The sequence below is a fragment of the Diorhabda sublineata genome, chromosome X (genome assembly GCF_026230105.1).
Source record: "Diorhabda sublineata isolate icDioSubl1.1 chromosome X, icDioSubl1.1, whole genome shotgun sequence".
Classification (NCBI taxonomy): Eukaryota; Metazoa; Arthropoda; class Insecta; order Coleoptera; family Chrysomelidae; genus Diorhabda; species Diorhabda sublineata.
This window is the reverse complement of record NC_079485.1, coordinates 37,818,232-37,831,963: the sequence shown is the minus strand read 5'-3', so window position 1 is coordinate 37,831,963 and position 13,732 is coordinate 37,818,232. Positions and strand designations below refer to the sequence as shown.

The 13,732-nt window shown below is 31.5% G+C and overlaps 1 protein-coding gene across 5 annotated transcripts in view; it reads left to right on the top strand.

Moving 5' to 3' along the window:
• The window catches only part of LOC130451864 (plexin-A4), a 262,174-nt gene that overhangs the window by 196,232 nt on the left and 52,210 nt on the right, over positions 1 to 13,732 (top strand). The gene's annotated exons all lie outside the window — the stretch shown is intronic.

The window sequence follows — 13,732 nt, the reverse complement described above, 5'->3', positions numbered from 1 at the left end:
CTAGATGGTCTGCGGGCTGAAGGTTGTGAGCAAAAATACCTCTAGCAGCTAAGCCACTTCAAGTTCCGGTTTATTCTTAGCAGTTATACTTTCGATTTGTACCATGGAAAACTATACACTTTTCATCAATCTACGTCGGGATACCTCCTTGTCGATTTTTGAATTTTGAGCGGTGCTGTTATCGAATGAGCGCTAGGTATATAGCGCAAGGAAATATCACATTTAAAAAAGCAAAAGTTGTAATTACGATCAATTTATGAATAAAGGAATTTATCGTTTGAACGAGGCTTTGGTAATATTGTAACCACAAATGTCATCATTAATTACGATAATAGGGACAAGCGAAATGAATTAAAAATGTTCTGACAAGAATGCGCTGACATTACATTAGTCAACAACATAAACAAGTGGTTCATCCTCATCATGATCAATAAGTGCATTATTTGATTTTCTTAATACTCGTGGAGGACCCGATGGACCAATGTATCCGACCACTCCAGTGAGATATAGCGGCTCAGTCTCGTTGAAAGGATTTTTGATTTTCTTGTGAAAATCCTTCAATAGGAATTGAATGTTTTGCTCCTCTCCGTTAAAAATGCTAAATATCACTATCTCACCTACAATCAAATAATTACAACTTTTTGCCGTTATGCCGGAAAGCCACAGAAATATAAATAATTATTTATCTATTTTATTTTTCCAGATTTTAGTTTTTCCAAAACAATTTGGACATTTACTGGGCGGAATCTCGCAGAAATCTAATATAAATGTATTTTCATGAGAATTTTTCAGATCATCATCTTTTATTTCATAAGTTATCATCCTATTAGTTTTCTTGTATGAACATTTGTTATTCAAGCACTTGGTTTTTTCCAAAATGCTACCAAAAAATGAAGGCTTGTTTTCATCATGTTTATTTCTGTTCATGTCTTCGTCGACACTTCTATCATTTCTACTTCCTTCGTCATTACTACTTTCTTTGGTACTACCTTCATCTTCACTAAGACAGTCTTCTGGGTCATCAGTTTTAAGCAGTTGCCTGGCCATCCAGCCAATTTCTCTTTGACATTTTATAATATTCAAGTTGGTCTTACATTCCATTTTCGACGGTTCTGGATGATTATGTCACTGAAAACTTGTGCTCTCAATGTATATGATCGAGCGCTCAAACCATTATCTAACAAGTCCAGAACAAATTTCAAAAATGGAATTTGTAGGCTAGCAAACTATAAAGTATAGTAAGTATGAGTGTAATGACTACGAATATTTGCAAAAAGGTAAATATTTATTTTGATTGCATTAGTTTTTCGTAACTTCTGTTCCAGTTCTGTACATTTATATTTATATAAAAATTTATAAAGGTGAAATGAAAAGGGTTCTGGTGAAAATTTCAATTTTTTTCATTTTTTTTTTCTACATTTTGTAAAAATTCCGTTTCGATAATATTTAGAAAAAAGCAACATGAAATAGTATTAAATAATTTTTTTTAAAAAAAAGACCAACTTCAAAAACAAAAAAATGCATTCAAGAGTGAATCGCCATATTTTGAAGTTGACGACAAAACAATATTTGTAAAAGTAATCAGACGTTGTTGAATGAAGAACTCGTGTCTGCTATCAACGATTTTCAAATACAGCGATTCAGTCTTAAAATGCATTTTTTAATACTTTTTAGTTTTTATAGTCAGTTTTTTTTTGTAAATAATTATAATCGTTTCACTTTCATTTTATAACCTTGGTTTAAACCTCGTATACAGCTTTTACTATGAATATTTATTTGACCCTGTGTAGTTTTTGAAAACGATATATTATGATAATAATGTTGTAGTCCACCAAACCGTTTTGTTTACGCTGCTCCCCATAAAAACCCGTGTATAAGCGACGAATTTCGGCATTTTTTTTTTTTTCGTTAATATTTCAGTGAAAAAAATATTGGAAAAATTCATGCTGGTGTAGCATGCTTGCAAGTACCACATATAAAAAATATCAGATAATTATATGATTAATCGAACTCGCCTGTAAGTGAAGCTCTATCATGCAGATTCCAAAAAAATCACTTAACAAATTTGACATGCAAGGTCTCAGGGGAACTATAGGGAATTGAATAAAAAAAAATGATTACTCGCACGTCAAAATCGGTTTCGTAGTTTTTTTAGAATCGTGCGCTGAGTAGTAAAAATGTTCTCCAATTAAAATACATTTGAACACACTGTATTTTCGGTGACTGTAAGGCCCTTATGAAAAATCGTCATTTAAACACTTACTTGCATGAACAGTGAAAAAACTAATAATTTTCTTGAATTGTTTACATTTGTTAAAATGATTTCCCATGCGTTGGACTTCATTCAGATATTTCAATTAATTGATAATGTTGGTCAAGTTTTAGAGTAAACAACACGTTAATGCGTTAACTCAACGACTAGAGGGCCTATTTTAATGCCGTCAAGGGGTTGTCGAGATCGAATCATGGGGATGGTTTTCGGGATTCGGGACCCATGCCGTCTTTCAGCAATTAATTAGCAATAAATTACCCCGAAGAGCGCACGTCCGTAACTATTTTCGTCGCCGAGATAGCGTTTCCGGGCTGCCGTAGCTTAAACCCGCTAGGGGATGAGCTAGTTCGGCGCTTGGGGGTAGTTTTCAGGATTCGGGACAGATGCCATCTTCCAGCAATTAATTAGCAATAAATTATCCCGAAGAGCGCGCGTCCGTAACTATTTTCGTCGCCGAGATAGCGTTTCCGAGCTGCCGTAGCTTAAGACCGCTAGGGGATGAGCTAGTTTGGAGCTTGGGGGTAGTTTTCGGGATTCGGGAGCCGTGCCATCTTTCAGTAATTAATTAGCAAGAAATTATCGCACTAAGCTCGATTCGATAGCTTTCATCGTTGCCGAGATAATGCATATGGTTGCCGTAGCTTAATATTAAAGTAGGGGCGAGTAGCGTTTCTCGTGAACCGCTTGAGCAATAAAATCGCTTTTTGGGTAACAAATTAGCAATTAAATAGTGAAAAATTATGGTACCAGCCCGAGCGCTCCCCCCTAAAAAAACTGCCGCAACTTAATATACGTATAGTTATGACTGTAACAAATCTAAGACGTTTTGTTAAGAATACAAATTAAAAATGTCGTGGACAAAGTATAGCATTTGACTCGTATATAGTGAGTATCTTCGTAATTATATTTAACATCATATGCTTGTTGAATAGTAATATTCCATTTTATAACAATATTGTCAATATCAAATGATTGAATAATGCCAAATAACTACCAAAACATCGTTTATAAAAAAAACTTATTGAAACGAATCGTTAGATAGATGAATAGGAAATAATGAAATATTAATAAATCCAAATATTCCAACACTTTCATTGCCTATATAAAAGACCGTAACAAATAATGGCTACAGGAGTTGGACATCTTGCTATCGTCCATCAACGTCCGATATATAAAAAGGATCTATCGTAATGTAACCAATGCTTTTCATTGAAATCAATAAAACATATAACGGAAGGCCCACAACTGACCTTCACGAGATCAACTTGGAGTCACCAACAATTTACAAAAGACTCTCTTAGTGAAAACGACTCTAAGAGAAACAAATTTTCATCATCAAAATATGTCTGCAAAATACTAACTGTACAATACATTGAATATACAATATGAATCAGTAATTTGAGGAAAATTTTTTCAAAAATTGCCAAACGCGTCGATTATTATTTTCAATCGCGATTTGTGCATAAAATACTAATGTATACAGGGTATCCCAATTTAGAGATATACGTCATCTTTGATTTTGGTAATCGCCAACAAATATTTTTGACTATTTTTATAAACCAATTATATGACAAATCAAACGCGAATATGTAATTTCTTCACATTTGTATAATTCAAAGACATTATTATTCTATAAAAAACTATCAATTTAAATATTAACAACAAGATAGTAGTGGGTTGTGGGTTTTAGTAAGTCGATAAATATTCAAAAATATTGATTATTAGCAAAGTTACTTCTTTTGGAGATATCGTTCAATATGGTGTATTTACCTTAAATGCATAAGATTGAAATTTTAAGAATGATTGGATATGGAGGTAGAGCAATAACACAAACGAAAAACATATCCCGACCTGCCTCTATTTTCCCAAAAGATTGTAAGTACTCAAACACAAATTATCTTTGTGTGATAAGAATGTATGCACCAATATGTCCTAATATCTCTCTTGGTATGGAAATTAGACAGTAGCACATAAATTGCAACCTTACAAACGTAAAATCAACAATATTATAGTAGAGAACATGATATTTGTGATGAATTTACATTCACCTTCAATGGTTGACATAAATCTACGACATTGTCCATATTGAGCGGATGAAACTCCACTCTGGATAAAACAAGGCCATACTCATCACCCAGAAAAAGTGAATTGTACTATCTCAATCCTTTGGATTTCTCAGGGGATTTTAAATCCAAACCGACAAAAACGTATTTAGATCACTTTTATATTTCCAAATAGTTAGTGGACAACAAATTAAGCGTTTTCTTTATTGAAATAATTGAATTCAACTTGTTTTTTATAACTTTGTTACTTTTTATCTTGAAATTAGCAAGCAATACAAATTTGGTATTTAGCAGTTACGTACAACTTTACTCATTTATGTAGTACAATGTTGCCATTTAAGAAAATTAACTATGACATCTTCCACTTGACCAACATATATTGTATACACAAAATCGCGAATGGTAAATCTAATCGACGAGTACGAGCATTTTTTTTAATTAATTTTCGAAATATTGAACTATTTTTATCACTACCTTGGTTAAAATTGTTTATTAAGGCCAACTTCCATAACAATAATAGACAGGATGTTGAAATTGAAAATATAGGATCAGCTATAACTAGACCCATTACTATTTTCATGCTACTTTCATCCTTAATATTACTTCGAACAAATATTGAATGACATATTTAATTAGGAATAGTAAAAATCACAAATCGGAGGCTCTTATTGTTGTCAGTGATGGGGACAGGTACATAAACTTCTATTAATATCTTGAGATATACAGCAACTGTAGCGGGAAGAGAACAATAACAAAGCAAAAGTTTGTTATTCGTGCTTACCAGTATAATCAAGGAGATACGTTCTCAATTTTATCGGGCAAGGTGTTTAATTTAAGCGGGCGTCGGCGTCGTGTTTAATTTCTGAACGGCATTTCTCAAGAAATTCTTATGAAAACGTGCTGAAAGTTGAGAGACACGTTCTTAATTTTGTCAGGCGAAACGTTTAATTTAAAAGCGCCTCGTGTTTGATTTGAAGACAGTCGGTTCTCAATAAATTCTTATTGGAATGTACTGGAAATTAAGAGTCAGGTTCTTAATTTAGCTTGTGAATATTCTTGATTTCATCAGCCTCATTGCTTCAGTCCTGAATATGTCCTTAAAAAGTCCTGTTTTTGAAATCAAACTGATTAATATAATGCTGTTGATGGTGACAAATAAATTTAATTAGAAAATTAGGAAACGGTTGGTGTTGGGCATTTACGAGTACTTTTTTTCACCTATTATTAATGTTAACTGATATCCCGTATTCTATGAATTTTGTAACAATTTTTGTTGTATGAGGTATGTTAAACCATTATTAGTAATATAGGATTATTTCATATATGTACTGAAATGTTTTTCCAAGTGAAAAAATCTGCTATATTTCAGGAAGTATGGGGCGCTTTAAGGAATAAATTACTTTCCAATAAAAAGTTCATTGGTCAACATAATTTCACACACTTAAGCCAAAGACTTACCGATTTTTTAAAACCGTCTAAAAATAATCGTTTCGAAGTACTTTTTCTAATTAGGGAACAGAAAATGAATATGGCCGATAAGGCATTGTAGTCGAAGAAATAAAGCACAAAAAATGGCAAAATCTAGGAATTTATGACGGATCAATTGTCTTCGAGTCAGGAGAGCTTCAGTAAACTATACAAACAAAAATTATGAATAGGAAATGAAAATATTCATTATAACTTACAAGCGGGAGAAGAAATGGAAAGAAATTCTTCCACTACTTAATATTTTTGCTCTGATTGATTCATTATATGGCTTATTCAAGCTTTTAAATTATCTATATTAGTCAGCCTATTGAAGTACATTCGCAATTTTAACTGTACCCATTAAAAATAGGTATAGTTAAAAAATTTATTAAGGTAAATAGATATTGCTGCTGGATAATGAAATATATAGCTACATATTTTCTATGAATTTCCATGCTGTGCTGATCAAAAGCGTTTTTATTTCAGAACTAAAATAATTATAAAAAATTTAATGTTTCCTCAAATAAATGTTTCTATCCATCATACCAACAAATGTATTAATACAAATTACGAGGTATGGTAGAAAAATACGATAAACGATTTTCTATAGCAGCAATTCTCATACCCTCTTGTGTTGAAAAAAAAAGTTCGAATCCGTTCCGGATTGTCAGTCTACTACTACAACCGCTTTAGTAATATCGTATTTGCAGTGTCTTTTCTTAAACATGGATCTAGAACAACGCATTAATTTTTGTTTCATGTTGGAAAAAGTGTCCAAGAAGTAAAAAAAAATGTTACAATGTAGCTACCATACTTCGAAGAAGTATAATTGCGGAAATGATCAGTCAAAGACTAAGTACGGTTAGGACGTTAATCGATTTCAAAAGCAGATGATTATATGCAAAAAGGGAACAAACCTCATCGTTCAAACAACTGACTAACTATTCCAGAGCATCGTGAATAATTCAGAATCTCCTAGCAAAGAATAGAAATTTGACTAACAGCTTTCTTCTACATCACGACGAAGGGCCGTGTTCCAAGTCGCTTTTGATTCGTGAATCTTTTGATACTAAAAGTCTTCCTTTATATCCACATCCGTCTTATGCACCAAAATTATCACCTTGCGTTACTTCCTGAAAATGAAAAATATTCTAAAAAATTGACGTTTCAACACCATTTTTGGAATTGAAAATCCGACGACAAAGCAAATGAAAGCCTTCCTGGAATGCTTCCAATTGTGGATTTTGCGTTGAGATAAATTCATTGCTATCCAGTGGTAGTACTTGAAGAAGATAACAATTTTATCCTTTTACTTCATCTTATAATAAAATGATTCACCGTTATTTTTTCATCATACCTCGTACATATTTACTATTTATGCGGGAAAAATATACTATTTCCTCTAAATCTATAATACGGTATAATATGCACATATCCGTTAGTTTGGGACTTCGCTGTATAAATTGAACATAATTTTCTTCATTACCAACAAAGCTAAATAATATTGAGTATAATTTTGTACGTTTGCGTGCAGCAATCAGTGTACCTACACAAGTACCATAATCACCATAAGCTTAACATCACTACTAAAGATAATCATCATATACAGTTATATTAGAATTATTCTAAAATATTGACAGAGATGTGGTATTTTACTTACGTCTAAAGATTTTTTTTCCTGATAACATGTTGTTTTTCAGTAGCATCCTTGAAGGTCGAAGAAGTACCAATAGTTGTTGATTTAACCCCGATAAAGGGACTGTAGACTTTTTGTTGCCATGTAGGGACAACTATTCTTCATACTTACACGGTTTTTAAGTTTCAACTGTCTTGTAGTGGGTTCGCATACATTCCATATTGTCAATGCATTTCACATATGCAATTTTATACAACAGGTCAAACAATGGAATTCCATGAACAGAAGTGATTAAATTATTACATAATTCTTAGAAAACGCACGTGCTAATGAGTAGTACAGTATATTTACCAGAAAGATGTAGTGAACGATTTTCATTGCTTATGGCAATCATCATTATTCAAATGAACACAATTAAAGAAAATGGTTATTGCAATACGTCGTATTCCTTAAGTATAGTCAACGTAACTACTGGAATTGTTATGTCTCTCAAATTAATTCTAACTATTTTGAATCATTAGGACTTTTCAGAAACTATAACCCAGGTTCAGGTAGATCACCTATGAGCTAATTGAGACCCCAACCCAAAACGAGATTTAGATGTCAGTTTCCCAACGTCCGGTTCAAATTTCGGTGAAATTTTCAAATTTAAAACATGATATACAAGAACTTTTTAATCTGCAAATATTAAGATTATGATGGGGTTAACCGTATCATAGTTTCCGAAAAGTCCTATTGTTTGTTATGCTACAGGAAAGTATGGCACAAACTTGCCGTGATCGCTCGTATCTTATATTCAATGGGAGAAAATCGTTTCAAATCAAACGAAGCTGATATCAGATTAATACCATAAAATATATGTATACAGGATGTCAAGCTGAAAACGTATACCACCCTCTATTCTTCGGTTCCTATAGAAAATTCAAAAACATGCAAAGCCACGTTCTACTAAGTTATAAGGGGAACAGGTTGAAGACTGGTTTTCAATTCAATTAAATCTACACTATAGGGAGAACAGCCACAACACATAAAGTGTCAAATGGAAATAGGGTTGAGTTATGAAATTATTTCAAAGGCCTTTTGACTACTTTTCAAAAAAATTTGACAAGGTATTTTACGTATCAAGTGTTTTGCAATAAAACGTGCAAAAAATTATAAAATAAATTATTAAATTTTCATAATATTGTAAGTTATTTATTGAACAGTCCACTCAATTTTTTCTCGTAACATTCCGAAAAACGTCTGCCTCAATTTCTCTACAATCTTGAGACTGTTTTATAACTTATCGATATTAAATATCTCCCTAGGAAGCAGACGCCAAGAGGAGCGATCATGGTGGCCATTCTATTCCTTCTATCAGATTAATCTTTCTGCCAGAAAATCGTAACATTTAGTTTCTGTCTAACTGGAAAAAAAAGGAAGAGTGGAGTTCCATTTTGCTAGAAGTGAATAAGATTCTAAAAATCTTGCTACCAACTGCGCTCATTTGATTTTCAAAATAGTTGTTATTGAGGGGTTTATTATTTCTTGAAGCAAATTTACGCAGAGCTTGCCGGTTACATTTAAAACATTGAATAAAATTCCAATACTACTCATAAATGGGTATATTTTGTATGATCTCTGAATTAGTAATTGTAGCGACAAATTAGCTTGTTAACATGCCTTCACTCATCCGTACAGCAAATATTTTGGTTTTAAATTATAAATTTGTCGTTTTTTCACAAAATTCAAACTCTCGAAAAGATTTTGCATTTTACGTAGAAGAAATTTATTTAACTGTGGTATTGTTCTATATTTATACTTGGACGTACTACACCGCGAAGTAATGTGCACGGTTCTATGGTGAACTTCCATAAAACTTTTATTTTTGTAACTCTATCCAAAACACGACAATCATTTCCCATTTTGATAGAAATTAAACCAGTTTCATTTATTTATTTCAGAACATATTTCATATATTCAAATTTGTATTCGGATATCTTGTAAACACTTTTGATGTTATTCGTGCACCTCTTTCACATTCCTCAAAAGTGCTAGTTTCGGTAAATTACATTCTTCCTAATGCCCTTTCATTATTTTGTTAAACATTAGAAGTAATTTATTGTTATTTGATATGAGTTTAAATTTCACTCATTTTATTACGTTAAACTGATATCACAATTTTTTTGATACATATACTACACCATTCTCGTACTTATTAAAAAACGTCAAATATGGGTTTGTATGCGCTACCTCAAGAGAAAATCATTCTAGAAACTATCTCCTTTAAAAATAAATGTTGCTGTATTTTTTCGACTCGATCACTTTGAATTTTACAAATGAAATATTTCTAATCCATTTCAGTAGAAAATACGGCTAAAAAAATCAATTGAGAAAATGAATAAAAGTGTGAATGAAAAAGAAAACAGGAATAATATAAATTAGAATTGGCTTTAATTAACAAAATTTTTTTAAACAATATATACTTCATCTAAAATAATAATAATAATTCATCAAAAATATCGTATTAACAAAAATATTTATTCTATTATAGCTTCTAATTTTGATAATTGCAAATTTTCCATATAAGAGGTACTGAAGCCTGCCCTGCTTCTTTCTAAGCCTAAATACGTATCCTACACGTTTGCTCAGGTGTCGGTCCAGTTTGTGATTTATTCAGTAATGTCAGAACAGGTTAAGTTTGGTTAGGTTATGTTGGAAACCGTTTTTTATTAAATATTAACCTCATAAATTTCATACCTATCAAACAAACAAGATAATTTTCCTAAGTCAGACAACGTCAATTATATGTAAAATTATACTGTAAGAACAAGTATATCGCATTTAATTCTAACGTTTATTTAAAATGTAAAATGAGCATAACTCTTCATCCAATAAATATTTTTCATCTAAATTATAATTTATTGGCGTTTGAGTAAATTATAATTCGTTTATTTTTTAAATAACCAAAATGTGGCAACATTGAAAAGGTATAAAATCGAATGCAGAATTATTTGGTGAAAATAACAGAATTTCATCAATTTTGTTTTTATCGACCTCTGAAATTTCTCATTATTGGAATGGCATTTATGAGGTAGAAACAACCCCCACACGAACATATTAAATCAAATTAAATTTGAATAATTTGTCGAAAAGTGACCATTTAATGGAAATGCAATGTTATTTTTTATTTCATTTGCAATTTCAATTAAACGTATACCATTTTTATTTAAAACAAAAGCCATTATGAACCGCATCTGAATTTCACACCACTCAATTTTGGTATTTTCCTTAAAAAGTAGGTATTCATTTAAATGTATACAATCTAAAAATATTAAACCAAATTCTTAAATGAAAATTGTAGACACCATAAAACACATTATGTTGGTAGAGTATTTGAAATGTTGCTATCATGTTCACTTCAGCAACTTACCAAATAACAGGGCACAATAAATTTTGAATTTAGAAATACTCCTTAAAAGAACTGACGAAATTCATTTCTGCAATTATGAATTGCCATCACCAATTCAATGCATCATTCTCCAACAATTCTAAGGACAATTGTCTTGGATAAATCTTTGTCTAAATTTATTTGTTGCCACAGTAAGTTAATTTGAAAATTTTAATTCGTGTATACTTTAAACTTGATGCCTTTTGTTTTCAAAAAGCCTATGCTACTTATATTCATGACGATCTTTGTTATTGAAGAATTCTTCATATTCCCTGTTAATTTTTGTAACATTGGCAAGTTAAAAAGTTATATAATAGGATGTAAAATTTTCCACACATATATTAGAAAACTCTTGCCTGATCTGATCTTTCTATCTTTCAACTTTTATACAATATAACTGTCATGAAAAGTATCAAATGAAGTTGGAACAGTTGTTATGGAAACGTTTAACATGTTCTTTAGTTATAGTTTCTAATTACATTCCATATAAACTTAATTCTTTTTCAATTTTCAATATATCGTGAAACTTTATTTTTCTATTGGATACATGAGAATTTCCAATTAATATTTGACATGCTGCAATATGTTTCTCATTCGTTCATTCGTTTAAAAACTTATCAGTTATTATACACATTTTAGACACCTCCTTGGAAATCTGTTAATTAAAAATATTTATCGGTATCGGAGAGTGAATATATTGGATGTAGCAATGTTCTTTTATCTGCTTCTCACCGGAAGGTTACATCCCTGATATATTCTACTTCCACATATCGAGATTTTCGCAGTATGTACACCCATTATAGGCGGTCTGATGTAATTAACAGTTGTGGGAAACATGAATGTGAATAATTATTAAATAACTACCTCTTCAAAGGATGGGCTCAAGCCAGTGGAATAACCTATAAAATCCGGGGGCAAATTAATAATATTTCATTATGTTTCATATAAATAATAGAATGTTCCCCTCTGTTTGTAGCATTCTAATTGGTTTCTAAAAGTAATCGATGTCAAAACTTTCCTAAATATGTTTTTAAACCAAATAATAGATAGCTTGTCTTATTACAATATTGAAAAAGAAAGAACTTAACATTTGAACAGAATCATTTATTTCAATTTGTTCCTTCACAGGTTAACTGTTATTTTAGGAAAAAAAGCCAAAAAAACACATAAACGAGCTCGGACGCCCAGCGACGTTGATGATAAGCAACACTAATTTTCTTGTGTTATCTGTAATATGAAACGTTGAAATATTTTATGTTATGATTTATAAAAAATTGGAGCGCTGTAATAAATCCCCGATTATAAGAACTAATTTTAATAGTGTGCATTAGAATTATGTAACTGAACTTATTCTCAAAATAAATAATTTATTTGGTATCTTTGTCCATCAGTTTACTTATCTTATATTTGTTTTGGTTTGTTGTGCAATCGAAATCACCAAAATGAAATGTTCTGAACAAGATAGACTCCATGTGAGTCGCTACCCAGACAGATTACAAACAGAAGACAATTCAAAAGATGTTTGTTTTATCCTTTTTCATCCATTGACGTTCATTCATAAGGTATCCAAAGACGGCAAATAATATTTATGTGTATAATACAGTACATACAAAATGTTCAATATGTTTGAAAAACGAGGGTCGTCAGAAAATTTTTCGATGTAACAAAGAAAAATACATTTTTTCCATAATAATCTGTATTTTTCAATATGCTTTAACCTAACCTTTTCAAATTATAGTTACCGACTTTTTATTCAATATAGGCGATAACGTCCTCGTTTCATGAAAATCACTCTCCTGTAAGTGAAACTTTGAGGTTAGGAAACAAAAAAAGTCGCTGGGAGCTATCTGGTGAATACGGTTGGGGGTCAAAACATTCGAGATGCAATTGTGTGAGAAGGTGCGTTGTTCAGATGGAAAATCACTTTCGTTTTCTTCAAATACGGTCGGCTTTTGCAATTTATTCCTTCACTTTGTCAACCAATGACTCGTAACATCGCAACAAAAGGAGAACTACACTTCTTCGGCTGATGAAACCGTCTTTGTCTTTCCGTAGCAAGTTCACCCTTTACAATCCACTGTCTTAACTATTTGTTTGTTTAAAGAGTGTAGTTGTGGATCCAGGTTTCATCTACGGTTATTAATCGAAGCAAAACGCGGCACCCAATGTGCGGATTGCTTACATATGAATAATGCTTCAGTTTTTATTTGACAAATGACGATAGTGTTTTCTATCTCTTCAACCTTGATCTGACGATCATCCAGTACGATTTGGTCAGTCTAGCTGATATGGCCAAGATTGAATTCACTCGACCAAAATTATACAGTTGTAAATGACATTGCACACTGTGTCCAATTCCTTTTTCATCTGTGTAGGCGTATAGGCTATGAAAAACAATTATTGTTACGCTCGGAAACCTGTAATTTTTTTATAAACTGACATTTTCAGTCACAATTATTCACTATGTGAATATTGATACTCAAATTGTATCATTATTAAATATTATAGCACGGGACAGCAAGAAAGCTAGGGCTGGGCAATTATCAAAAAATATAATCGATTATATAAAATAACCGATTATTTTCGATTATTTGATAATTTTCGATTAATCTATTACCGATTATTTTTAAAAATATATATCGATTAATCGATTATTTTTCGATTAATCAATTATTTTGCCCACCCCTAAAGAAAGCACGGTTGTTACATTTTTTTTTCTAAAAGTGCGAAGCTGGATATACAATTCGTTTTTTTATTTTCTTAAAAAACTAGATTGGAAATGTTTGGGAGAATACATATTATAAATTTATTGACTAACATTGATGAAAAAGTAATTGAAACAACTGTATATATTACTATAAACA